Here is a 27409-nt window from a genome sequence, read left to right on the forward strand (position 1 = left end):
ATAGGTCCAGTTTCACAAAACTAAAAACAATTATGAGCTAAATCAGTCAGGAGGAAGAATTTAATCAGAAAAATGAACGATAAATGAGAATCATTTAAGAAAATCTTACTAAGATGCTCAAGAATCCCACAATCAAGGAAGAAGGCCGTACTAGTTAAAAACTGACCTGGTTTACAGGAGAAGTGAAAGCAGCTATTTTTTTTTTTTTTAAAAAAAGGGAAGAAAGGGGAAATTATTATTAACGAATATAAATCAGAAGCTAGGAATCGTAGAAAATTCATAAGGGAAGCAAAAAGACACCAAGAAAAATCTGTGGCCAGCAGAGTTCAGGACAATAAAGAGGAGTTTTCAAAATATATTAAGAACAAAAAGAATCCTCCTACTAGATGATAATGATAGAATGTCAATAATAATGCAGAAAAGGCAGAAATATTCAGCAAATATTTTTGTTCCGTATTTGGGGGGAAAACAGATTATGTAGTCTCATCATATGATGATAACTTTGTAGATAACTGAATCTTTCCATTCCACTAGTATCTCAGGAGGATGTTAAACAGCTTCTATTAAAGATAGACATTTTTAGTTCAGCAGGTCCAGATGACTTGCACCCAAGAGTTTTAAAAGAGCTGGCTGAACAATTAATTCCAATTTTCAGTAAATCTTGGAGCAGTGGGGAAGTTCCAGAAGAGTGAAAGAAAGCTAATGTTGGGTCAGTTTTTAAAAAGGGTAAATAGGATGACCAGGATAATTACAGGCACATCAATATAGATATAGATCCTGGGCCAGATAATGGAGTGTTTGACGTGGGACTCCTTTAATAAACAATTAAAGGAGAATGCTATTCAGCATGAGTTTATGGGAAATAGAATATGTCAAACTACCTTAATACCCTTTTTAATGAGATTACAAATTTGGTTGATAAGGGTAATAATGTTGACATAATATATTTAGACTTCTCTAAGGTGTTTAATTTGGTGAAGCATGATATTTTGATTAAAATCTAGAACCGTATAAAATTAAAATGCACGTTAACTGGATTATAAACTGGCTAACTGATAGGTCTCAAATGTAATTGTAAACGGGGAGTTGTCATGGAGTAGGTGCATTTCCAGTGGAGTCCCATCGTGATCAGTTCTTGTCCTTACGCTATTTAAGATTTTTATCAGTGACCTGGAAGAAACATAAAATCATCACTGATAAAATTTGTAGCTGACCCAAAATTGCGGCTGTGGAAAATAATGAAAAGGAAAGGCCACTGATCCAGAATGATCTGGATCACTGGATAAATTGGGTGCATGTAAACAATGTTCATTTTAGTATGGCTAAAAGTAAATGTATACATCTAAGAACAAAGAATGTAGGCCATATTTACAGGATAGAGGACTCTATCCTGGGAAGCAGTGACTCTGAAAGATTTAGGGAGCTATGGTGAATAATCAGCTGATCATGTACTCCCATTGTGACACTATAGCCAAAAAGAGTTAAGGCTATACTAGGATGCATAAACACGGGAATCTAGAGGAGGAATAGAGGTTATTTTATTTGTCACTAGTGTGACCTCTGCTGAGCACTATGTCCAGTTCTGATGCCCTCTATTCAAGAAGGATGTTGATATATTGGAGAGGGTTCATAGAAGAGCCACAAGAATGATTAAAACTATAGGAAACATACCTTCTAGTGATAGACTGAGCTCTTTGAGTCTATTTTAGGTGAACAAAGAGAAGTCTAAAAAGTGACTTGATTAAAGTCTGTAAGTATTTACCTGGGGAACAAATATTGAGTAATGGGCTCTTCAGTCTAGCAGAGAAAGGTATAACATGATCCAATGATTGGAAGTTGAAGTTAGACAAATTCAGATGGCAAATAAGCCATCATTTTATTACAATGATCTTATTTAACCAGTGGAACAACATACCAAGGCTTGTGGTGGATTGACCGTCGCTGACCATTTTGAAATCAAGATTGGATATTTTTCTAAAAGATATGCTGTGGGAATTATTTTGGAGAAGTTCTATGGCCTGTGTTAAACAGAGGTTAGACTAGATGATCAAAATGGTCCCTTCTGGTCTTGGACTCTGAATCTATGTAGGTTTCAGAGTAGCAGCCGTGTTAGTCTGTATTCGCAAAAAGAAAAGGAGTACTTGTGGCACCTTAGAGACTAACAAATTTATTAGAGCATAAGCTTTCGTGAGCTACAGCTCACTTCATCGGATGCATCCGATGAAGTGAATCTATGTAGGCAGTTTGTGCATTCCCTAGTTAAACTAGGGAAAAGGACGAAGAGCAGTAATATATTCGCCAGGTATGAACAAAGATATCATTGTTACGGTAAACGTTTCTACCACATGCCAAATGTATAGAACACCTGTAGGTAGGGAACCATATTTAAGTTACAGACATGTCAGTTAGTCTGGGATACAGATGACATGGACATTTTTCCTCTAGAGGCCAGAAATTATTGTGCCATTATTGATGCATATTTAAACTATCCAGAGGTGGCTCAACTAAAGAAACCCACACTGGCTTTCAGAGAAATAGTACAGCTTGGTTATATTATAGTTTGAGTAAAAACTCTTTCCCCCCCCCCCCCCCCCCGCATGGAGAGTCATTAGACTTGCTTGATAATGATGTGTCAGACACAGCAATGCCAAAACAACAAGAAGCAGTTGCACCTCCGGATCCATCAGTTCACTGGCCTGCTGCAACTTCCAGAAAAACAGTGACAACGATTTAGTGGCCCCTCCGTTCCACCAGAGGCTTAGATTGATTTGTAGAATTAATTTGTTCATATAGATGATAAAGAATTTTTAATTTTTTTTATAAAAGTGTGGCATAGGTGCTATTGTTATGTACAGGTGTTGAGTGTGCCTGAATAAGTCTGAGAGTTACTCTTTGCATACCATCCTTGCCCATACATCCTTAATTTGGTTCCCCTGTGTGTATACATTGATAGTCTTTAATGATAACATTACATATTTTTTTCCACAGGATCCCTAACTTACTCAGCTCATAGGATGGCTTAGGGTGTGAATCTGAGTGATATTGTGAATGAGGCTGTGGTCTGTCGGACGCCTGCTTTGTTTATTGTGAAGAGTCAGGAGACTGCGGGAAGAGACTGGATGGTGGTCTAGTTAAGGCAGGTAGCCTGTCTTGTATTCTGGTTGGTTAACTGGGGCCAGATGTGGAGAAGTACTGAAAGGCTCATGATTTTGCCCATGGGGGGCAAAGGGGGTGAGGGTGGGGATCGACAGCACAAAAGAGACAGTCTTCCTGCTCCCAGTTCTGGTGCTTCTCACTACAGTGGAAAATTGCAGCTCAGCCCTTGTAGTCCTACAGTGGAGCATGCTCATTCACTTTGTTGGGGTAGTGCACGTATAATCTGGGCTCATAAAAGCTGTGTGGGGATGGAGCATGCACAATGCACATGAAAACTTTGAAGCCTCTCCTCAACACAAACTGACTTTCAGAGGTTTTTAACTCAGCCAGATCACAGTGGATTTTCACAGGGATGGCAAAAGGCACATCCCTGACAAAAGGGCAGTCATCACCCTCTCTATCCCTACTGTATTTAAAGTCCCCACACCAAATTTTGGAGGCACTAGAACTTAATTGTAAGAACATTTTTAACATGTGCAAAACAATATAGTTTCCCCCTAACTTCAGTCTGAGAAACAGCTGAACTATTTTTTTAATTGAAACTTTTCAAAACAGTTCAGCCCCGGGCAGGCACCCCACAGGGAAAGTTTCAGCCCAAACAATTACAGCTTGTAAAGTTATAAGCAAATTAAAACATGAGTTTACAATGGGAAGTGTTTGGCACTGGTAGCCTCCTATAACGTCAGGGTGGAGTGATTTAAATCAAGGAACAATGTAAACTGCCTTTACCTGACTAAGAGCTTTGACAAACCTCTAGTCAACAGTGTTTAGGTCAGAATTGTTGATACCAATAGACGAAAACGTTTACGATCAGAGGACGTGTGCATGTATGGACCTTTATTATTACTTATCAGCTTTCATGGGAGAAGGTTGCTATTTGTTGCTTTTCTGGGGAGCAGTTGGTAATTTGCTTATGCATGGCATCAGTACCATGACCAGCACCGTCACCAACAGGTGAAACCCAGAGCTATACTGTCATACCATTGTCTTTTTTTCCTGATTCTGAAACATGCTCTGACCAGATGTTTTGAGGAAAGCAAACCAAATGATACTCCAACCTCTGTAGTGTCAATTTCTTCCCCAATCTTATTCCTCCTAGCTTCTTTTCTCATCTTTTCTTCCATCTAATAAGAGTCAGCTTGCCTAGTGAGGACAGAGTGAACCTTGCAACACTTTCCTATGACCAAAGAGGCAAGCTAAACGATGCTTTAGCCCAGCTCTAGTTAAGTTTCCCAAGTCTTTGGGTGGGTAATAAGGTAAGACTGTCAAGCTATTACAAAAATTAATCACACAATTACAAAAATAGAATACCATTTATTTAAATATTTTTGGATGTTTTCTATATTTTCAAATGCATTGATTTCAATTACAACACATAACACAGTGTACACTGCTCACTTTATATTTATATTTGATTATAAATATTTGTGCTGTAAAGAACAAAAGTAATAGCATTTTTCAGTTCCTCATACAAGTACTGTAGTGCAATATATCATGAAAATTGAATTTAGAAATGTCGAATTATATACCAAAAAAACTGCATTCAAAAATAAAACCATGTAAAACTTCAGAGCCTTCAAGTCCACTCAGTCCTACTTCTTGTTCAGCCATTCACTCAAACAAGTTGGTTTACATTTGCAGGAGATAATGCTGCCCGCTTCTTGTTTACAATGTCACCTGGAAGTGAGAACAGATGGTTGCATGGCATGGTTATAGCCGGTGTTGCAAGATGCACTAAAGTTATATGTCCCTTCATGCTTTATCCACCATTCCAGAGGATATGCGTCTATGCTGATATGGGGTTCTGTTCGATAACAGTCCAAAGCAGTGCAGACCGACACACATTCACTTTCATCATCTGAGTCAGATGCCACTGGCTTGAAGGTTGATTTTCTTTTTTGGTGGTTCGGGTTCTGTAGTTTCCACATCAAAGTGTGGCTCTTTTAAGACTTCTGAAAGCATGCTCCACACCTCATTCCTCTCAGATTTTGGAAAGCACTTCAGATTCTTAAATTTAGGGTCGAGTGCTATAGCTCTAGAAATTTCACATTGGTACCTTCTTTGTTTTGTCAAATCTGCAGTGAAACTGTTCTTAAAATGAACAACATATGCTGGGTCATCATCCGAGACAGCTATAATAGGAAATATATGGCAGAATGCGGGTAAAACAGAGCAGGAGACGTACTATTCTCCCCCCAAGGAGTTCAGTCAAAAATGTAGTTAATGCATTATTTTTTTAACAAGAGTCATCAGCATGGAAGCATGTCCTCTGGAATGGTGGCCGAAGCATGAAGGGGCATACGAATGTTTAGCATATCTGGCATGTAAATACCGGCTACAAATGCAATGCCGGCTACAAAAGTGCCATGCAAACGCCTGCTCTCACTTTCAGGTGACATTGTAAGTAAGAAGCCGGCAGCATTATTTCCCGTAAATGTAAACAAATTTGTTGCCTTACCGATTGGCTGAACAAGAAGTAGGACTGAGTGGACTTGTAGGCTCTAAAGTTTTAATTTATTTTGTTTTTGAGTGCAGTGATGTAACACAAATAAGATCTACATTTGTAAGTTGCACTTTCACGATAAAGTGATCGCATTACGGTACTTGTATGAGGTGAACTGAAAAATACTATTTCTTTTGTTAATTTTTACAGTGCAAATATTTGTAGTAATTTGTATTCTGTGTTGTAATTAAAATCAATATATTTGAAAATGTAGAAAAATATCCAAACATATTTAATAAATTTCAATTGGTATTCTATTGTTTAAAAGTGCGATTAAGAGTGCGATTAATCATGATTAATTTTTTTAATCCCGATTAAATTTTTGAGTTAATCCGTGTGAGTTAAGTGCGATTAATCGACAGCCCTATAATAAAGTAATGCAATGTGTACTTTGCCAGTGATTTTTCAACAACTGAACTGCAAATATCAGACAATTTTTCTCTTTTTCTGTCTCCCCTTTTTATTTGTTTTAAGAATAAATGGAATTGGTTTTTAACAAATAACGATTTACTACAGAGGATATGTATACACTGCAGCTGGGAGCTTACTACTGCGTCGAGTAGTGTCTCTGTTTGTGCTCTACGTTAGGTATGCATGTACTTCTCAAGCCCTTGATTGAAGATTTCTAGCTAGCAGTGTCCGTTCTGCCACTGCATGTGCGCTATGCCTCCTTGTGGCAGATACCATGGCTGCCTGGACGACCTGCCATCAGTTCCTTCTCTACCACCTCAGCCTGAGATGGAGCCCTAGCATGTCTGCATAGAGTGTGCTTGGCCTTCTCTCTCTTTTTCTCAAAGTTAGTTTATTGTTGTATGTTAGTGTTTTGGTATAGTTAGTTTTAGGCGAGAGGGTTATTTTTTGTCCCCCCTCTCTTTTTCCCTCCAGGAGATTAGTCTTCTCCTGGTGGAGTATGCCTAGTTTGCCAGGCTTCAAATGTTGCCTTTTGCCTAGAGTCTGTACTTGTCAGTGACTGGTACTCTGTGTGTCCATTGCTTGGGGGAGTCTCAGGTCTCCTAGAAGCGTTCCTTCTGTTTGGCTCTTAAGTCCAGGGCTATGAAGAACAGGGAAATAAAGCTCACCCTCTGAGCAAGGTCGGGAGATCTCCCCTGTATGTCTGTCCCTGGACAGATCGAGTGCCCTGTCAACCTCAGGACATGTCCCCTAAGAAAGGGAAGTCTTTGTTGCCTGCTGGGAAGATTCTCAGAAAGAGGAGCATAAACTGTATAAGGAGCCAGCTCCAAAAAAGACCATGTCCCTGTCGAGATCTGTCTCTGAGGGTACTGCTGAGGCATAGGACTCTTCCTTGGGTATGGGTAGGCCCACAAAGCCCTGGAGCTCCAAGGACAGGAAGCATGGCTCTGAAAGGGCATCTATACCCTCTACCAGTAAGGAGGGTGAGCACAGGGTACCATTGAGTTCAGCCCTGCCATTGTCACTGAAGGATACCACTGCATTGATGCCATCATGCGCTTTAACCAGCTGTCTTGGTACTGATGCAAGCAGCTCATTTGGGGGTACCACTGCAAGAATTGGCACCTGAGATCTAAAATGCCTGTAGTATACCCATTATTGTAGGTGCCATTGGCCCCAGTTATGGTAATGTCAACTGTGGTACTGGTATTGGGGTCCTTACCAGAACCACAGGAGTTCAGATACTTGAGGGACATCTTCGTGTCGGATGAACCAGAGTCCCTGTTGTTGTTGGGTACCAAGTGTCTTCAGATATTTTTGTAGTTGTCAACGCTCTCCAGAGCGGTGATACCTATTAATGAGGCTCTCCTGGAACTGGCTAAAATGATGTAGCAAATGCCTGCCTATTCCACCATCGTGCGACAGGCAGATGAGAAATACTACGTGCCCCTTAAGAATTCCAACTCTTTATTTTCCCATCCCCCACCTAACTCCCTAGTGGTGAATGCAGTGAATCAACAGTATAGGCTGGAGATCTACCTCCACCACAAGAACCAAAAGTGGCTGCATGTCTGGCTGAAAATCTTGCATCTTTGTGACCAATCACACGACGATACTCCTCCACTGCTTCCATGATTGGCTCAGAACTGCCTATTCTTTGAACAGGGGCACCTTGTATAGGTGGATGATGGTCCCCTTGAACCTAAAGAACTCCCTAAACTATTGGAAGGAGCAACTTAATGTCTGTGTGGATGTCCCTTTGTGTTGCCCAATCCCATCAGTGACTCTAACAACCCCACATCTCTGTTGGATGGGGAGCCCACCTCAACTACCTGCTAGTTCAGAGCAGATGGATAATTTACAAAACCAATCTCTGCATCAACCTGTTGGAGATCAACCAGGTTAGTCAGGAACTCTTGCCTCTATTTCCTGACCCACATCTGGGGCAAAGTAATCAGGGTCAAGATGGAAAACATGTCCTGAATGTTCTACATCAACATGTAGGGAGGAGTAAGATCCCCCTCTTTGTGCATCAAAGCTATAAGCTCTGGAATGGTGTATACCCTACCATATCCAGATTTCAGCAGTCTACTTCCTAAGCGTCCAGAATGCCTTTGGCAGACACTTCTCCCAGGACTACGAATGTGAGTTGGACACTCAGGTTCTCCACAGCATATTCCAGAGATGCCAGAAATTGATCTTTTTGTCACCTCTGTGAACAGGAAGCCACCTGTCTTCTGTTCAAGGGGGCATGGATCACCATTCCCTTGGGGATGTTTTCCTTCTACCATGGCAGAAGAGTCTGTTCTATGCCTTTCCTTCAACACCCCTAATTCTAAGGGTGCTGAACAAGATCAGGCAGAACAAGGCCAGTTATTCTCATAATACCTACCTGGCTGAGGCAAACTTGGTACTCGTTCCTGCTTCAGCTGTGTCCAACTGCTGATCAAGCTCCTGACCATTCCTCATATCTTCTAGAAAGTGGGTCGCTCGCATTACCCCAGCATGGTGGTTCTACATCTCAGGATGTGGCTCCTGGATGGTTCTTGGGAACAGAGGTTTCCTGATCTATAGAGGTGCACCAGGTGTTATTAAACAGTAGAAAAACATAAACCTGCACTACTTAGCAGAGGAAATGGAAGAGATTTGTCCATCGTCACTACCTCTGGCCTGAATTGATTCCCCTTTTCCTCATCCAAGATTACCTGTTGGATCTGAAGACATCGGATTATTTGTCATTTTGGTCAAGGTATGCCTTGCTGCCATATCAGTCTTTCATCCCCTGTCAAGGAATCCTCCATTTTTGCTCACCCTGTATAGTCTAGATTTATTAAGGGTCTGAGTAATCTCTTCCCCCGCATTAGGCACCTCAACCCTGGTTCTCAGCCACCACATGAAACCTCTATTTGAACCAAAGGCTTTCCATCATGTTGCCTGGAGAGTTGGAGAGATTGGAGCCTTGATGGATCTCCCCTGTGCCATGTTTTTTTAATAATAAGGTCTGTTTATATCCACACCAAAGGTTACATTGTGTTTTCATCTTAACCAATCTTATCAGCCTACCAGTATTTTTTTCTGAAAGCTCACAGTTCACAGTAGGAATCCTCTTTCTATAGAAGGTCCTTATCCTTCTACCTGGATAGGATTCCATTTCAGAATCGCCTGGACTTTTCCTATCCTTTTCAGATAGATCTAAGGGTGCTCCTGTTTCTTCTCAGAGACTTTCAAAATAGGTATCTGGTTGTATTTTTACCTGTTATGAATCTGCAGGTGCTTGGCCCTCCTCCGCCTCTTGGGTGAGCGCACATTCAGACAGATCGCAGGCAACATCTGCAGCATTTTTGAAGAATATTCCAGTATCTGAGATATGTGGAGCTGCTACTTAGACTTCACACCATACATTTTCAAAGCATTACGCACTGCTCCTTGCTGTCAGATCTGATGTTCCACATCTACTCTCCTTCCCCTCTGCTTTGGTTATTGCCTTGGAGATGATTGAGTAGAGAAGGAACTAGGGGCAATTTTTCCCTGCATGACCCTATATCACCTTGGTATTTGCCACAAGGAGGTATAGGGCACATGTGCAGGCTGAACAGACACTGCTAGCTGGAAATCTCTGATCAAGAGCTTGAGAGGCACATGCCCGCCTGAGGGGGAGCACCTATAGGGATACACGTCTCGAAGAACTACAGTAACTGTACAGGGCAAGTAATGTTTCCTTCTCAGCACGAGTAGACAGACGCATGGTAGCTCTGCTCAAGCTAGTGGGCAAAAAGTAGCAGTGTAGTCAGGGGTAGCATGAGTGGTGGTTTGGGTTAGCTTCCCACATACATACCCAGGATTTCCGGGTGGATTTGTACTACTTTCATTGGACCAGTATTGTGCAGTCTCATCTTCCCCCAGTGTGTAGTTGCGATAGGGGAGCTAAATGAGGTCTAAGACTCAGTATGTGCAAGATGGTTGATGCTGGTTGGCTGGGGTAAGAGATGGATGCAATTTTGTCTTTTATCAAGATGTGTGTGATTTAGACATTTCATTAGTTCATAGGCTGCTACTGTCTGATCAGGCAGTAACTGTGGCTTTTTCACTGGAACTTGTCCAGGAGAACTTACTTTTGCTTTTTGATATGGACTTGATCACAGTTGTCCATGTTTTGTCACTTGATTAGATTCCTATGATGCACTGTACATGAGATGACACCTGATACTGTTTGAAAACTTCAACTCATGAGCTATTTGTCTTCTTGCTCACCCAATGGTGGCTCTTAAAGGGAGAATGTAATGTTTGTGCTTCCTCATATATTCTGATTTTCAAGTGCAATTCTTCACAGCTGTAAAATGTTACTAAACTTTGTGAATAAAACGAATAGAATACAGAAATACATTTTCTTTTGTTCAAACAGTAAAGTTCAGTACTAACAAGTTTAGTGGTGAGAAAGGAAAGAATGAGAAGGTGGAAAAAGAAAACATAAATAGGATAAAAGTAGATGAGAGAGGTAAACTCATCCCTTTTATTCTAGGTGATTCCACAGTCGTTTTTGTGGAAATAATTTGCTAAAAACTAGCATATAGACACAAAATTATGCCTCCTTTTAGATTTTTATAGTTGTGTGGTTATAGGCCTAATGAATCTATTCCTTCCGGGTATAATTTATGTTAATGACAGGCTGGATAAAAATCAGTGATTTAAAAAATAAATATATAGAAGTATCTGATTTTTTTATTTAAATCGGATTTTTTTGATAAAATACTTTTTTCCTCAACAAGCATCTAAATATAGCTTTAATTAAGATACATTATAGCTCAAAGATATTCTGTCATGGAATAGGGAATATAAATTCTAATTTTATAATATGAAACAATATATTCATGTAATGTTTAAGAAAAAATTTGTGAGTTCCAATAGTTCATGGATTAGAGACCCAATCTTATGGGGCTCCAAGGACTTCTGTACAGATTATTTAGGTTAATCTTTCTATCTACCCAATGGGGCTCAGTCTAGAAGATACCATCAGAGATGCCTAGTTTTGCAGTTCTCAAACTGTGAATTTGTGTCTCCAGAGATAACGTGCTTGTTAACAGCAAAAATATTTTTAAATAAATAATGTATAGAGGTGAGAAATAACAGACCTCAACCCTATTGTCCCTCTGCAAATTTGTGTACACAGTCCCTTAACTCTCTCTAAAAGTGCAAAGTTTCAAAAAGTTCAACGAATAGAAGATGGTTGGGGGCGGAATAGATCTGGACAAGGAGAAGAAGTCTGTAGATAAATGTGAGAAGAGAGGGACAGGCAGTAGAAACAAAAGTGAAACTATTTGAGCAGCATATTCTAGAAGTCTTGCAGTCTTTTTGAGTATAGCTTCATTGATTTGAGATCTACCATACCATTCTCTCAGTAGAAGGGAAAACCTATAATGGCAGCAAGCTGTAAAAGAGACCCAGTTTGGGAATATTTTAATGAAGTTCCTCTACCTGTGGGTAAGACAGGCATGCATGAAAATGCAAACAGTGCAACAAAGAAATGCAAGGTCTGGTTTCCTGAATAAATAACATCATGAGAAGTGTTCCTTCTCAGGAGGAAGCTGTGTTGAAGATGATGAAAGGAACATGTCTGAACATGCAGGATCTTCACGTTGGTAAACTTTTTTATTTCATACTTTTTCTTAAGGACTGCCTCTCTTCATTCTGGACTAGTCTTGAATTCTCATGTTTGAGCAAAAAAATATAGTTGTTACTCTAAAATAAATTACTAAAAAAGCTGAAATATTCAGATCTTCCTTTTACAATTTCAGCTTTAAAGTAGTACAGTGTGTCAATGAATGCAGTGAGTAATACTAAATGAGCAGTATGGTAATAGTAATTAAATAACTGCATTGACTTACTTTGTTTAGGAGACTCCACCCTCAGCATACAGGATTCTGAAGAGTATCCGTCTTCAAGATCACCATCATTTTCTATAGCTTCAGAGTTATCTGCCAATGATAGTGTTTCAGTCACATCATGTATGTCACATAGCCACAGTATATCACCTGTAGCAAAAAGAAGAAAAAAAATCTTCATCCAGAAACAACCATAGATAAGTTTGTGATAAGAACCAGCAGATTACAAAATGGGGTAATTGATGAAAAAATTGCCCGGTTTGTTTCTGCAACAAACTCTTTCTGTTTGATTGAGAACCCACGCTTCATTAATGTGGTCCAGTCGTTAAGACCAGGATACAGTCCATCCAACAGAGCAGATGTTGTGGGCAAATTGCTGGATAAAGTGCACGAAAGAGAAATTGAGTAGTCTGCAAAAGGTCTGGAGGGTGAAACTATTAACCTGAGTCTTGATGGGTGGAGTAGTGTCCATAATGATCCTGTTGTATATGCTTGTGTGACAACAGAAAAAGGGAATGTCTTCCTTACAGAACCAATTGATACATCAGGAAATGCACACAATGCAGAATATTTACAAGAAGTAGCAGTAAAAGTTATAACAAACTGTGGGGAAAAAATCAAATATCTAGTACGCAGCTTGGTCACAAACGGTGCTGCAAATGTATCCAAGATGAGAAGAAATTATTTAGAAGAGAGTGAAGAGAGTCCCAAGCTAATAACATACAGTTGCAGTGCTGATTTGATGCACCTCCTAGCCAAAGACTTCAGTGTTCCAGTAATAAAGGCTGCTGATGTTGAAATTACAAAATACTTCCATAACAACCACTTTGCAGCAGCTGCTCTGAAAAAAGTGGGAGGAACCAAGCTAACTCTCCCACAAGACATGTGATGGAACTCAGTAGTGGACTGTTTTAAGCACTGTATCAAGAGCTGGCCTAATCTGATGACAGTTTGTGAACAAAATTGTGAAAAAATAGATAGCACCGTCACAGCCCAAGTTCTCAACATTGGGCTTAAGAGAAATGTTGAACACATGCTGAGTACCCTGAAGCCTGTTTCTGTAGCCTTGAACAAAATGCAGGAAAATAGCTGTTTTATTGCTGACGCTGTTGAAATTTGGAAGGAACTGATTGAGATCTTAAAAAGAGAAATATGCAATGACAGAGTTAAATTACAATAATTAAAAAAACGAATGGGACAAGCACTATCTCCAGCTCATTTTCTTGCAAATATTCTCAATATTTGGTACCAGGGTCAAACTTTAACTGCTGAAGAAGAGGAGTTGGCTATGACGGGACATCCAGCAGTCATCCCTCCATAATGTCAACTATAATAAATTTCAGAGCTAAGGGTGACCCATTCAAGAAATATATGTTTGCTGAAGATGTTTTAAAGAAAGTCACACCAGTGAACTAGTGGAATCACTTAAGTGCTTGGACTCAGAGGCTGTTGAAGTGATGATCCCACTTTTAACAGAAGTAGCTTCTTCTGCCGGTGTAGAAAGAATGTTTTTCCTTTGGATTAGTTCATTCCAAATTGAGAAATCGTTTGGGACCTGAAAAAGTAGGAAAGCTTGTTTTTCTTTTCCAGATTATAAACAAACAGGAAAATGAAGGTGAAGATGATTGAATTAGCTGCGGAAGCCAATATTTTAAGTTTCTCATGTTGACCTGGCTGACATAGATTTAATTTTTTTTAAATTCATTTAACTATTTTAGTTTAAAACAATTTTAACAAAACCAAACCTGATTTTAAAAAACTTGAATGTTTAACTAAATTCAAAACTTCATATGCTTGTTTTGTTAAAATATTACATGTTTGCTATTGAAGAAAAAAATCCAGAATACATACCGTTGTTTTAGTTAAATAAAACAGTTTAAATGTCTGTCTGGTGGTGATCTCCTCATAATACAGCATGGCAAGAAAATCCTTCAAATATTAATGATCACCTCCCAATGACTTCATAAATATCTGCTTCAATTACCTTTGGTAAATGAAAAAACCAAACAATCATTCATTTTCTGATATAGCTGTAAAACTAATCTGAAAAGTTTTCAAAATAAATCACTTAAAAATGTATAGTGTGTACCTTCTAAAAATGAACCCTTCATCTATCTCTGAGTTGCGAAGAATGTCTTAAGGTTATAACAACCAACAAGAATGCACTTTTATGTAGAAATCCATGATTAAATCGAGTCTTCCTGACTAGTGATTTAAGTCATGATTCAAATCAATTTGATTTAAATCTGATCTACCCTGGTTAATGATTTGGGTCCCTAGCTACCACAAAGATCACCTCTATCCAGGATTTTCCCTGATGAAAAAGATGAGTCAGTACTCTTCAAAAAACCCAGCTTCAGATATAAATGTTGGGTCCAATGGCATGATTTTCTCAGTGAGTGATCCATGACTCCTGGATTTCTCTCCTGATAATCTGGCAGAGGCTGAGTTCAAGGTTCTTTTTTTTCCCTCAAGGCTTTTGTGTGGAGAGGCAATCTGGAAAGATTAGGGATTATTTCTCAGGGAGTTTGCTGATGCTTTTAGAGTAGGCTGAATTTTAACTTCGTCTACTTAATAGGTTTGTACTATTAAACTGTGTGGTATTTTAGGTTTTAAAAGAGTTTATCTTACTCCGTAAAGCTACATGAATAAAAATAAGATACTTGTAAACTTCATTAGATGTTATAGCAGTACCTACATTTGTCCAACCACATTTGGCAATTGACTCAAAAGTCCTATTTGTAAACTCGAGTACAGGTATTGGATGGTGTGTGCTGTTCAGGAGGAAATGAAATCAAGTAAAGGTGGGGTAGTGTTGTATATCTATCAGTAATGTGCTAGACTGTTTTATCCATTCTATCACTTATTTCTGTACAGTCTGTTGAGGTTAAAATTGCCTTGGGGAAGGATAGAAAAATGTTCTATTGGGGTAGCATTAGTGGCCCTGTAGGCCCCTGAGTTTGTATGTGAGTATGTATAAAGATCTCTTTAATATTATTAGAGAAATTCTTTCATTATGGGACACTAATTTCCCAGGTATGGATTGGAGAGCAAATGTTAATAATGGTAGAGTCCAGTTATTCCTGAATGAAATAGATTTCTTTAACCAATGAACCATCAGAGGTGGTCTATTTTACTTGATTTTGGTAAGTAGTAAGAACATTATAGAAAGCTGGTCATAGAAAATAAACTTGGATTGAGTGATCATGAGTTGATTCAGTTTAAATTAAATGGAAAAATAGTTAAAAAAAATAACTAAGGGTTTTGATTTCTAAAAGGGCCATTTTGGGAAACTAAGAGAATGAAATCATCTGGACTGAAGAGCTGAGGGACTTAAATGTGAAGGATGCTTGGAACTTAAGTCAAAGGTACAAAAACTGTTTGGAATATGCAACTGAAGCAAGAGGGAGGAATTTGTAGAGAAGGGCTCCAGACCTGATGTACTGAATGACCCCTCAGAAAAGATATTAGGGGTAAGCAGAGAGACCAAAAAGAATGGAAGAAGAGATTGAGTTAAAAAAAAAAAAGGGGGTGGCAGGGAAGCTAATAGATATTGGAGGTCAAAAACTGTAGGGACAAAGTGAGAGTTGTCAAAAGTGAAACTGAATGAGGCTTTGCATAGGAAATTAAAGCAAATAGTAAAAGGTTCTTTAGCCATATAAATAAAAAGAGAGCAAGAAGAGAAGTGGGATTGCTGTGTAGTTGGGATGGTTAGGTAGGATGGAGTAGAGATTAAGGATAGTGCAGATGTGGCCCAAAAACTAACAAATACTTTGCCTCAGTATTTAATAAGGATGATAATGTAGAACATGGAAGCAAAGGCAGGATGGCTAAATAGGAATGAGTATATAGAAATGTAAATTATCACCTTGAAGTGGAAACAAACTCAAAAAGCTTAACATTCAAGTCTGGGGGATTGGATAAATATCTGTCCTAGTATGCTGAAAAAATTGGCACCAAATTGCTAATTTTTTTACATTAGCAGATCCAGATAACTTGCATCCAGGAGTTTTAAAAGAGTTGGTTGGGGAGCTCACTGGACCATTAATGTTGATTTTCAGTAATGGAAAATTGGAGTAGCGGGGAAATTGCAGAAAACAAAGTTAATGGTGGACTAATTTTTTAAATGGTAAATGGGATGACCTGGATAATTATAGGCCTGTTAGCATAATGTCAATCTCAGGCAAGATAATGTTGCTGTAAATACTGGACTTGAGTAATAAAGAATGGAAGTAGGGTAATGTAATGAACAAAAATCAACATGGGTTTATGGAAAATAAACCCTGTCAAACTAACTTGATTTTTTTTATGACATAAGTTTGGTTGATAAAGGTAATAGCATTCATGTAATAGACTTTTCTGAGGCATTTGGCTTGGTGCCACATGAAATTTTGATTAAAAAACTAGAACAAAATAAAATTAACATGGCACATATTAAATGGATTAAAAACTGGCTAACTGCGGTGAGGTCTTAGAGTGTGTCTATAAATGAGGAATTGTCATCACGTGGGTGTTTCCAGCGGAGTCCCATAGGGATTCGTTCTTAGCACAATGTTATGTAACATTCTTATCAAATACTTGGAAGAAAATGTAATATTATCACTGATGATAGTGGATGACACGTAAACTGAGGAATGGTAAATAATAATGAAGAAAAAGATCACTGATCCAGAACAATCTGGATTGCTGGGTAGATGGGTGCAAGCAAACAATATGCTTGCACGTAAATATATACGTCTAGGAACAAAGAATATTAAGAAGAAGCAGAAAGCATACAGGGAGTGGAAGATGGGAGGGATCAGCAAGGAAAGCTACCTAATTGAGGTCAGAACATGTAGGGATAAAGTAAGACAGGCTAAAAGTCGAGTAGAGTTGGACCTTGCAAAGGGAATTAAAACCAATAATAAAAGGTTCTATAGTCATATAAATAAGAAGAAAACAAAGAAAAAGTGGGGCCGCTAAATACTGAGGATGGAGTGGAGGTTAAAGATAATCTAGGCATGGCCCAATATCTAAACAAATACTTTGCCTCAGTCTTTAATAAGGCTAAAGAGGATCTTGGGGATAATGGTAGCATGACAAATGGGAATGAGGATATGGAGGTAGATATTACCATATCTGAGCGAGAAGCGAAACTGAAACAGCTTGATGGGACTAAATCGGGGGGCCCAGATAATCTTCATCCAAGAATATTAAAAGAATTGGCACCTGAAATTGCAAGCCCATTAGCAAGAATTTGTAATGAATCTGTAAACTCAGGAGTTGTACCGAATGATTGGAGAATTGCTAATATAGTTCCTATTTTTAAGAAAGGGAAAAAAAGTGATCTGGGTAACTACAGGCCAGTTAGTTTGACATCTGTAGTATGCAAGGTCCTGGAAAAAATTTTGAAGGAGAAATTAGTTAAGGACATTGAAGTCAGTGGTAAATGGGACAAAATAAAAAATGGTTTTACAAAAGGTAGATCGTGCCAAACCAACCTAATCTCCTTTTTTGAAAAAGTAACAGATTTTTTAGATAAAGGAAATGCAGTGGATCTAATTTACCTAGATTTCAATAAGGCATTTGATACCGTGCCACATGGGGAATTATTAGTTAAATTGGAAAAGATGGGGATCAATATGAACATCAAAAGGTGGATAAGGAATTGGTTAAAGGGGAGACAGCAACGGGTCCTACTAAAAGGCGAACTGTCAGGTTGGAGGGAGGTTACCAGTGGAGTTCCTCAGGGATCGGTTTTGGGACCAATCTTATTTAATCTTTTTATTACTGACCTTGGCACAAAAAGTGGGAGTGTGCTAATAAAGTTTGCAGATGATACAAAGCTGGGAGGTATTGCCAATTCGGAGAAGTATCAGGATATTATACAGGAGGATCTGGATGACCTTGTAAACTGGAGTAATAGTAATAGGATGAAATTTAATAGTGAGAAGTGTAAGGTTATGCATTTAGGGATTAATAACAAGAATTTTAGTTATAAGTTGGGGACGCATCAATTAGAAGTAACGGACGAGGAGAAGGACCTTGGAGTATTGGTTGATCATAGGATGACTATGAGCTGCCAATGTGATATGGCTGTGAAAAAAGCTAATGCGGTTTTGGGATGCATCAGGAGAGGCATTTCCAGTAAGGATAAAGAAGTTTTAGTACCATTATATAAGGCACTGGTGAGACCTCACCTAGAATATTGTGTGCAGTTCTGGTCTCCCATGTTTAAAAAGGATGAATTCAAACTGGAGCAGGTACAGAGAAGGGCTACTAGGATGATCCGAGGAATGGAAACCTTGTCTTATGAAAGGAGACTTAAGGAGCTTGGCTTGTTTAGCCTAACTAAAAGAAGGTTGAGGGGAGATATGATTGCTCTCTATAAATATATCAGAGGGATAAATACAGGAGAGGGAGAGGAATTATTTAAGGTCAGCAGCAATGTGGACAAAAGAACAAATGGGTATAAACTGGCCACCAGGAAGTTTAGACTTGAAATTAGACGAAGGTTTCTAACCATCAGAGGAGTGAAGTTTTGGATTAGCCTTCCAAGGGAAGCAGTGGGGGCAAAAGATCTATTTGGCTTTAAGATTCTACTCGATAAGTTTATGGAGGAGATGGTATGATGGGATAATGTGATTTTGGTAAGTAATTGATCTTTAAATATTCAGGGTAAATAGGCCTAATCCCCTGAGATGGGATATTAGATGGATGTGATCTGAGTTACCCAGGAAAGAATTTTCTGTAGTATCTGGCTGGTGAATCTTGCCCATATGCTCAGGGTTTAGCTGATTGCCATATTTGGGGTTGGGAAGGAATTTTCCTCCAGGGCAGATTGGAGAGGCCCTGGAGGTTTTTCGCCTTCCTCTGTAGCATGGGGCATGAGTGACTTGAGGGAGGCTTCTCTGCTCCTTGAAGTCTTTGAACCATGATTTAAGGACTTCAATAGCTCAGACATAGGTGAGGTTTTTCGTAGGAGTGGGTGGGTGAGATTCTGTGGCCTGCGCTGTGCAGGAGGTCAGACTAGATGATCAGAATGGTCCCTTCTGACCTTTGTATTTATGAATCTATATAGGCCATAGTTACAGGACGGGGGACTATCCTAGGAAGCAGTGACTCTGAAGAAGATTTCGGTGACTGTGATGGATAATCATCGGAACTTGAGCTCCCAATGTAATGCTGTGGCCAAAAGAGCTAAGGCTATTCTGGAATGAATAAATAATGGAATCTCGAGTAGGAATAGAGAAGTTATTTTCCCTGTGTATTTGGCACTAATGCAACTGCTGCTGGAGTACCGTGTCGAGTTCTGGGGTCCTTAATTCAAGAAGGATGTTGGTAAATTGGAGAGGGTTCATAGAGTCCCAATTTGAACAAATTTCAGAGTAGCAGCCGTGTTAGTCTGTATTTGCAAAAGGAAAAGGAGTGCTTGTGGCCTTAGAGACTAACAAATTTATTTGAGCATAAGCTTTCGTGAGCTACAGCTCACTTCATCAGATGCATTTTGAACAAAGAAAGCTAAAAAGTGACTTGATTACAGTTTATAAATATTTACCTGAGGAACAAATATTTAATAATGGGCTCTTCAATCTAGCAGAGAAAAACATAACATTATCCAATGGCTGGAAATTGAAGCTGGACAATTTCAGACTGGAAGCAAAGCATTCATTTTTCACAGTGAAGGTATTTAATCATTGGAAAAATTTATCCAGCATCGTGGTGGATTTTCCATCACTGACCATTTTTAAACCAAGATTGGATGTTTTTCTAAAAGATAGGCTATGTGAATTATTTTGGGTAAGTTCTATGGCCTGCATTATACAGAGGTCAGACTGGATGATCAAAATGGTCCCTTCTGGCCTTTGAATCTATGAAGTTGCAAGACCAGTAGCAAATTTTTAAATAGATATATCAAAACTGGAGTGGAGAATAACTAACATTGTAGCTGTATTTAAGAAGGAGAAAAAGGTGATTTGGGCAACTAATGACCTGTTAGTCTGACTTCAATAGAATGCAAGACTTTTGAACCAAATTTTGAAGGAAAGAGTAATTAGAAATATGGAGTTAAGTGAAAATGGGACAAAATGCAACAAAGGTCTGCAAAGGTAGAATGTGCCAGACTAATATGATACTTTTCTTTGAGAAGATGAATGATTTCTTAGGTAAGGGAAATATAGTAGGTCTAGTCTGTTTGCCTTGTAATAAAGCACTTGACCTGGTACCATATGGGAAATTATCAGTTTTGTTGGAGGAGATGGGGATTAGTACAAGAATAATAAAATGAGTAAGGAAGAGGCTAAATGGGAGATAACAGGTTATGCTGGAGGGAGGTTACTAGTCAAGTTCCTCAAGTATTTGGACCAATCTTATTTTAATATTTTTTATTAATGATCTTACCACAAAAGGTAGGAATGTGCTAATGAAATTTTCTGATGACACAAAGTGGGAGGCATTGTCAATACAGAGGAGGATCAGAATATTATACAGGAAGAATTGGATGACCTAGAGTACTGGATGAAATTAGATTAAATTTAATAGTACAAAGTGCAAGATCATGTACTTAGGAGCTATAGCAAGAATTACCACTATAAGTTGCGGGTTCATCAGTTGGAAGCAGCAGAGGCGAAAAAAGACCTGGATGTATTAGTTTACAGGATAATTATGAGCCACCAAAGAAATGCATTTGTAAAAAACAGCAAATGTGATCCTAGGATATGTGAGGTGAGTTGGTAGATATAAGGAAGTATTAATGCCATTGTACAAGACACTGAGACCTCATTTGCAATACTGTGCACAATTATAGTCATTAAAGAACAATGTTGGAACAAGAGCAAATGGGTGTGAGCCAGCCATGAAAAAATTTAGGTTGGAAATTAGAAGAAGGTTTCTGACCATGACAGGAGTGAAATTCTGGGATAGCCTTCCAATAGAAATAGTGGGAGAAAAAATTCTAACTTGTTCTAAGATGGAGTTTGATAAATTTATGAATGGGAGTATGACATGGTTGCTTGCAATATTGGAACTGGACTCTGATCCAGGAGGTCCCTTTGAGTCCTATGTTCCTATGTAAACACTAGGATATGATGGAATTATAATTAATAAGCAACACGAATTCTCTAAAAACATCTGATTCCAATAGTAAAGGCTGAGGGCCATTCTGGCTGAAGAAATGGACGCAACAAACTACCCCCCAACCTGTCCTTCTGCGCACGTTCCCTTCATCAAGTTGTTGTTTCGGCATGTTTAATGTAGTAGTTTGTGCTTGGTGGTGGTAGTTAATGAAGGCTTTGCATGGATGGCATCGCTAAAAGGCTGAAATTTAAAGCTATGGTCTTTGACGTACAGTCGTGGCAATGGTGAGGTCTGTTTGGGTTCAAGAATATAGCTTATATGCTGATAATTGCCTGAACTTCTAATTTCTGTACTTTTTGCAGTAATTATATTTGTTTTCTTTACATCCCTTGACACCATGATTCACGATGTTTGTGACTTATTTAGTCTGCATTGCATAGTATTTGTACTGTGTTTACCCCATTATTGTTTGTTATTAAATGGCTTCCAAATAATCTAACTAGTCTATTCCACAAGATTGGTTTCTGTGCCATTGTGATGAAGGCCGTCCACACTCTCTAGATCTCTCTATGTAATGTGGCTAACATTCCATGAAAACAAATTCCTCTACTTTATATCACTTACCTAGCCCAGAGGTTCACCTCCCCTTTCCTCATGGGATAAGAGAGATCTCCAAAAATATCACCTGGCCTTTCCTCCCTTCCAAGATCCCGAAGGGTTCAATAATCTTTGAAGCATGATGTCATGTCACTCGTGCCAATTTGTTTAATTGCCAGCGGAGTTTTGTGCATCAGCTTCAGAATGCCATCTTATCATATCTCTTATCTTAATTCCGGGAAGACGGCACACAATTCTTCTGTCCTTTTTTTGTCTCTTGTAGAATTTTTTACCCACTTTTCTTAACATGGAGTCCCTGAAAACAGGGACTGTTCTCATCTTCTCTTGAGGAGGTGTGATGTCCTTCTGGATTGAGCTGAGCAGCCATCCTCATATATGTCCCCTGCAGCTCTTAATTTGTTCGTCTAGTGAAATTTCAGAGAGAGATTTTCTGCAGATGCCTTGTAGACTACATAAGAACAGCAGTACTGGGTCAGACTAGTAGGTCCATCTAGCCCAGTATCCTATCCTCTGACAGTGGCCAATGCCAGGTGCCCCAGAGGGAATGAACAGAACAGGTTATCATCAAGTGATCCATCCCTTGTCGCCCATTCCCAGCTTCTGACAAACAGAGGCTAGGGACACCATCCCTGCCCATCCTGGCTAATTGCCAGTGATGGACCTATTCTCCATGAACTTCTCTCTTTTGAACCCTACCTGATGATGTATTCTGCTATGTAGAATGCCTTCTGGTTCACTTTCCTCTAGTGATCATAAACTGCCAATCCTCTTTTTCTGATTTCTACTTTCGATGACTCCATTGCTAATTTCTTCCCTTGTTGAATCTGTGGCAATGATTCCCAGATCTTGTTGTTCAAGAAGTCTTCATTCTCTTTGGTGCTGTCAGGTTGATGGTTCTTCAAGACCACAAATCTTTTCTTCCCATCAACTTGCATTTCACATTCAGGAAAACTCTTCTTGTGCCTTCAGTCAGGAAGGAAGACGTGCATCTCCTCCAGGCTGCAAATACTGTTCCAATGTTGTCCATTATTACTGATGTAGAAATGTACCTAGGTAGAAGATGAGCAAATTCCCTGCTACAAATACCTTCAAACACTCCTGTTAGTGTTTCAGAGATTCATAGATACTAAGGTCAGAAGGGATCATTCTGATCATCTAGTCTGACCTCCTGCACAGCGCAGGCCACAGAATCTCACCCACCCACTCCTACGAAAAACCTCACCTATGTCTGAGCTATTGAAGTCCTTAAATCATGGTTCAAAGACTTCAAGGAGCAGAGAAGCCTCCCTCAAGTGACTCATGCCCCATGCTACAGAGGAAGGCGAAAAACCTCCAGGGCCTCTCCAATCTGCCCTGGAGGAAAATTCCTTCCCAACCCCAAATATGGCGATCAGCTAAACCCTGAGCATATGGGCAAGATTCACCAGCCAGATACCCAGGAAAGAATTTTCTGTAGTAACTCAGATCCCAAGTTTGCCTGTTCTCTGATTCAAAGTTCCCTTTGCAGCTGGCTTATATAGCTAGTATAATTGGGTCAGCACAACTCCTTCATTAACCAGAAGAATTTTAAAAGCACCTGGAGAGATCACACATATGGCTTGGAGAGGCTTGAAAACCCAATCACAATCCTTTCAGAAACATACCAAACTCACAAATTAGCCAAGGCTGTTACCTCTGAGCACAGGATATGCAGTTACTCCTCAGAAACTCCCATCTTATCCTGAGACGGACGATCTAATCTATTGCACAGGCTGTAGGGAAATGGTGACCATTTTAACTGAAAGTAGCCTATGGCCTCAGTCCTACTACAAGTAATTAAAATTTGCTTGAGCACACGAGATGTTTATTCCTTATCTCTGCAGAACTGAAAGATTAACACCTGTGGGTGAATTCTTGCGCTAAACAGAAGAATTTGTCACCTTCAGTCTCTGAAGATTGGTGGACGATCCTTAGGTTCCTTTCAGAACATTTCCTCATAACTAACCTTTGGCTCATTTTACATTCTGTTATTCTGTCCAGCACATCTGAAAATGGAGAATGGCTGTATTGGCAGTGATTAAATTGTGAACCCAAAACAGGTTCCAACCTGTGGAACTCCTTCCCTGAGGAGGTTGTGAAGGCTAGGACTGTAACAGGGTTTAAGAGAACTGGATATATTCATGGAGGCTAAGTCCATTAATGGCTATTAGCCAGGATGGATAAGGAATGGTATCCCTAACCTCTGTTTGTCAGAGGGTGGAGATGGATGGCAGGAGAGAGATCACTAGATCATTACCTATTAGGTTCACTCCCCTGGAGCAGCTGGCATTGGCCACGGTCGGTAGACAGGATACTGGGCTGGATGGACCTTTGGTCTGACCCAGTATGGCCATTCTTACATTCAAACGTTTGTTTGGAGAGCTCCTAAATTTCCATCTGGAAGTGGTGGTTCAGATTTGAGGTCATGCTTTATACCTCAAGCTTTGTTGGCACTGTGGAAATGGTTGGCAGGAGAAACCTAATACACACTTGATTTTTGCTTTTCTAGGTATCAGGAGTGTCAGCCAGAAGCTCCATTGCATGTTAATACATTCTTAAAGGTAAGCTCCATTGATCAATCTTCCAACTTCAAATAGCTAATGCCTTAGGGATACATAGTCTTGGTACAGACACAAAACATGAATTATACCTGGTGACATTACAAAGGAGTTGTGATGTTGCGTAATTGTGATAATGGGGTAAAGTGTATTGTGGCTAGAGCACAGAAGGGTATGTGCTGTAATGGCTTAACCTTTTTCTTTCCTCGCTTTTTCATGTTTGTCTCAGGTGAATTGTATGTAGTACAAGTTAACTTGACTATTTTTCAATTAATTTTTTTGTATATTACTTTCTTGTGGTTTTTTTCATGCTTAAAGGTAGATGATTAAATAAGAGGGGCAAATCTGTTGGGGATGAAGAAGTGTACACTTCACAACAGTGCTGTGTGCCGGGCCCCCATATATAAAATCTTCTGCCTAGTAGCATAGAATCTGACTGAAAAATATAACTATATTGCTGGAGTCTGTTTTTTATCTATACAACAGAGAAGAGTATATTTGACAAAAATTTGCCATACATAGTTTAAACTATTACGAATAATTCTTAAAAATAACCCAAAGTGCAATTGCAGGTAAATATTACATCAGATGTAAAGTAGAGGGATAAATCTCTCTACCAAATTATGTAGTAAATAGTTTATCGGTTAACAGTGAAGGGTTGGACTGCCAAGGACAAAGTTAATAAAAAGCCCAATTTCAGATATTCAGTATTAAATTCAGAAGAAAAAATGTGTAAAAACTAACCATGTGTGAAATTCATTCTAAAAGGACTTCTATATTTGAGAGAAAAAAGATTTTAAACTAATTTTATAACACAACTCTAACTAAGGTATAGCTACAAGGCTCCACTCTAATCATCATAATGGTAGCCATGGGAAGACATGACAAGTAGATGAGAAAAGGGTGTGAGGGAAGGAGGCTGGAGTGTCAAAAATAGGATATTTCAGCATAGTCTGAGAAGATTCTCTGACTCTTTCCTCCTGGTCTAATGCTCAGAAGGGAATGGTACGTTACTGAACTAGAAATATCTTAACAAGCTTTTGTGCAAAGCAAATTAGATATGATCTGGTCGTTCAATATTAATGACAAAAACAGCCAATTACACTTAGTGTAGTATAATACAGAGAAAATTCTTCACTGATCAAGGAAGTGACATTTGTTTTGTATCTGACCCATGTCATATCACATCTAGGGTACTATTTAGAGTTCTAGGTTCTGGTATCCAAAAAATGCTGATGAACTGGGGGAAAATATTTTAGCACCTGGAGGAATATATTTAGAGCTACTAAAGGTTTAAAAAACTTAAAATATGTACGGTGCAATAACTAACAGGGATATAACCATACGTATGGTCAGTATTTAAAGGGAATGAAATACTCCAAGGAGGAATAATTGTTTAGGGTTTAACAATGGCATGTCAATAGATGTAAGTTGATTAAAATTGACCAAAGGTACACTTAATAACATAGAGGTCAGTTAGACTGGAGTCGTCTCTTGCCACTTTAATCACTTAAAATTAGACTAGACAAATCTTTTGAATATTCAGCACAATCCTTTATTGGCAGGTGGATGGGTGGATAAAATAACCTAATAGGGCTTTGTTTCTAAATACAGCCAGGGGAAAATCTGTGCGCTTTGATATTCCTTACACTCACTGTTCATTCATTTTAAATGAATAATTCCCCATTAAATGTGATAAACTACACTATCCCCATCCCATATGTAATGTGCGATGTGAATAGTATGATCAATAGAGTTGGGGTTAATTTTTCTTGGCATGTTCTGTTGCTACTGTTTATATTTCAGTTAATGGAGGAATATAAGCTATTCTGTAAATTGCTGCCTCATATCGCCTTTGGTGTTTGTAGTAAGATGTTTCCATATTAATGCTGTTAAATGAGAGTTTACAAGTAATTTCTACAATCTCCTATCTGTGGATGTGATATATTTTGGCTTTAGCAAAGCTTTTGGTATGGTCTCCCACAGTATTCTTGCCAGCAAGTTAAAAAAGTATGGGTTGGATGAATGGACTATAAGGTGGATAGAAAGCTGGCTAGATTGTTGGGCTCAACGAGTAGTGATTGATGGCTCAATGTCTAGTTGGCTGCCAGCATGAAGTGGAGTGCCCCAGGGGTCGGTCCTGGGGCCAGTTTTGTTCAACATTTTATTAATGATCTGGATAATGCACCCTCAGCAAGTTTGAAGATGACACTAAGCTGTGGGGAGAGGTAGATACGCTGGAGGGTAGGGATAGGGTCCAGAGTCACCTCAACAAATTGGAGGATTGGGCCAAAAGAAATCTGATGAGGTTCAACAAGGACAAGTCCAGAGTTCTGTACTTAGAAAGGAAGAATCCCATGCGCCGCTACAGACTGGGGACCAACTGGCTAAGCAGCAGAAAACTAAACTGCAGAAAAGGATCTGGGGATTACAGTGGACGAGAAGCTGGATATGAGTCAGCGGTGTGCCCTTGTTGCCAAGAAGGCCAACGGCATATTGGGCTGTATTAGTAGGAGCATTGCCAGTAGATCGAGGGAAGTGATTATTCCCTTCTGTACGGCACAGGTGAGGTCACACCTTGAGTATTGCATTGAGTTTTGATCCTCCCACTACAGAAGGGGTGTGAACAAATTGGAGAGAGTCCAGTGGAGGGCAACGGAAATGATTAGGGGGCTGAGGCACATGACTTAAAAGGAGAGGCTGAGGGAACAGAGGTTATTTAGTCTGCAGAAGAGATGAGTGAAGGGAGATTTGATAGCAGCCTTCAATTACCTGAAGGGGGGTTCCAAAGAGGATGGAGCTAGACTGTTCTAAGTGTGGCAGATGACAGAACAAGAAGCAATAGTCTCAAGTTGCAGTGGGGGAGGTCTAGGTTGGATATTAGGAAACAGTAATTCAGTAGAAGGGTGGTGAAGCACTGAAATGGGTTATCTAGGGAGGTGGTGGAATCTCCATCCTTAGAGGTTTTTAAATCCCGGCTTGACAAAGCCTTGGCTGGGATGATTTAGTTGGTGTTGGTCCTTCTTTGAGCAGGGGATTGGACTAGATGACCTCCTGAAGTCTCTTCCAACCCTAATATTCTATGATTCTAAGGATCATGTCAGATGAAACGTTTGGATTACTTTAGTAAAATAGTTTTCTGCTGATGTAGGGACTGTAGCAGTATTGAAACTGGGTTGCTCAACCGCTGTATTACCTTGCCTGGGATCCCG

The 27409-nt window shown here is 39.4% G+C and overlaps 1 protein-coding gene across 3 annotated transcripts in view; it reads left to right on the forward strand.

Annotated features, from left to right (window-relative positions):
* Window positions 1-27409, forward strand: part of STAG1 (stromal antigen 1) — a 379263-nt gene that overhangs the window by 15973 nt on the left and 335881 nt on the right. For 2 of the 3 annotated variants that reach the window (XM_038415257.2, XM_043492802.1), the window contains one exon: window positions 24149-24200. The exons of the other annotated variant lie outside the window; for it this stretch is intronic. The gene's annotated coding sequence lies outside the window, so the exon portion shown is untranslated. The remainder of the gene's footprint in view (window positions 1-24148; window positions 24201-27409) is intronic. 3 annotated transcript variants of the gene reach the window in all.

The sequence above is a fragment of the Dermochelys coriacea genome, chromosome 9 (assembly GCF_009764565.3).
Source record: "Dermochelys coriacea isolate rDerCor1 chromosome 9, rDerCor1.pri.v4, whole genome shotgun sequence".
NCBI classification, from domain to species: Eukaryota; Metazoa; Chordata; order Testudines; family Dermochelyidae; genus Dermochelys; species Dermochelys coriacea.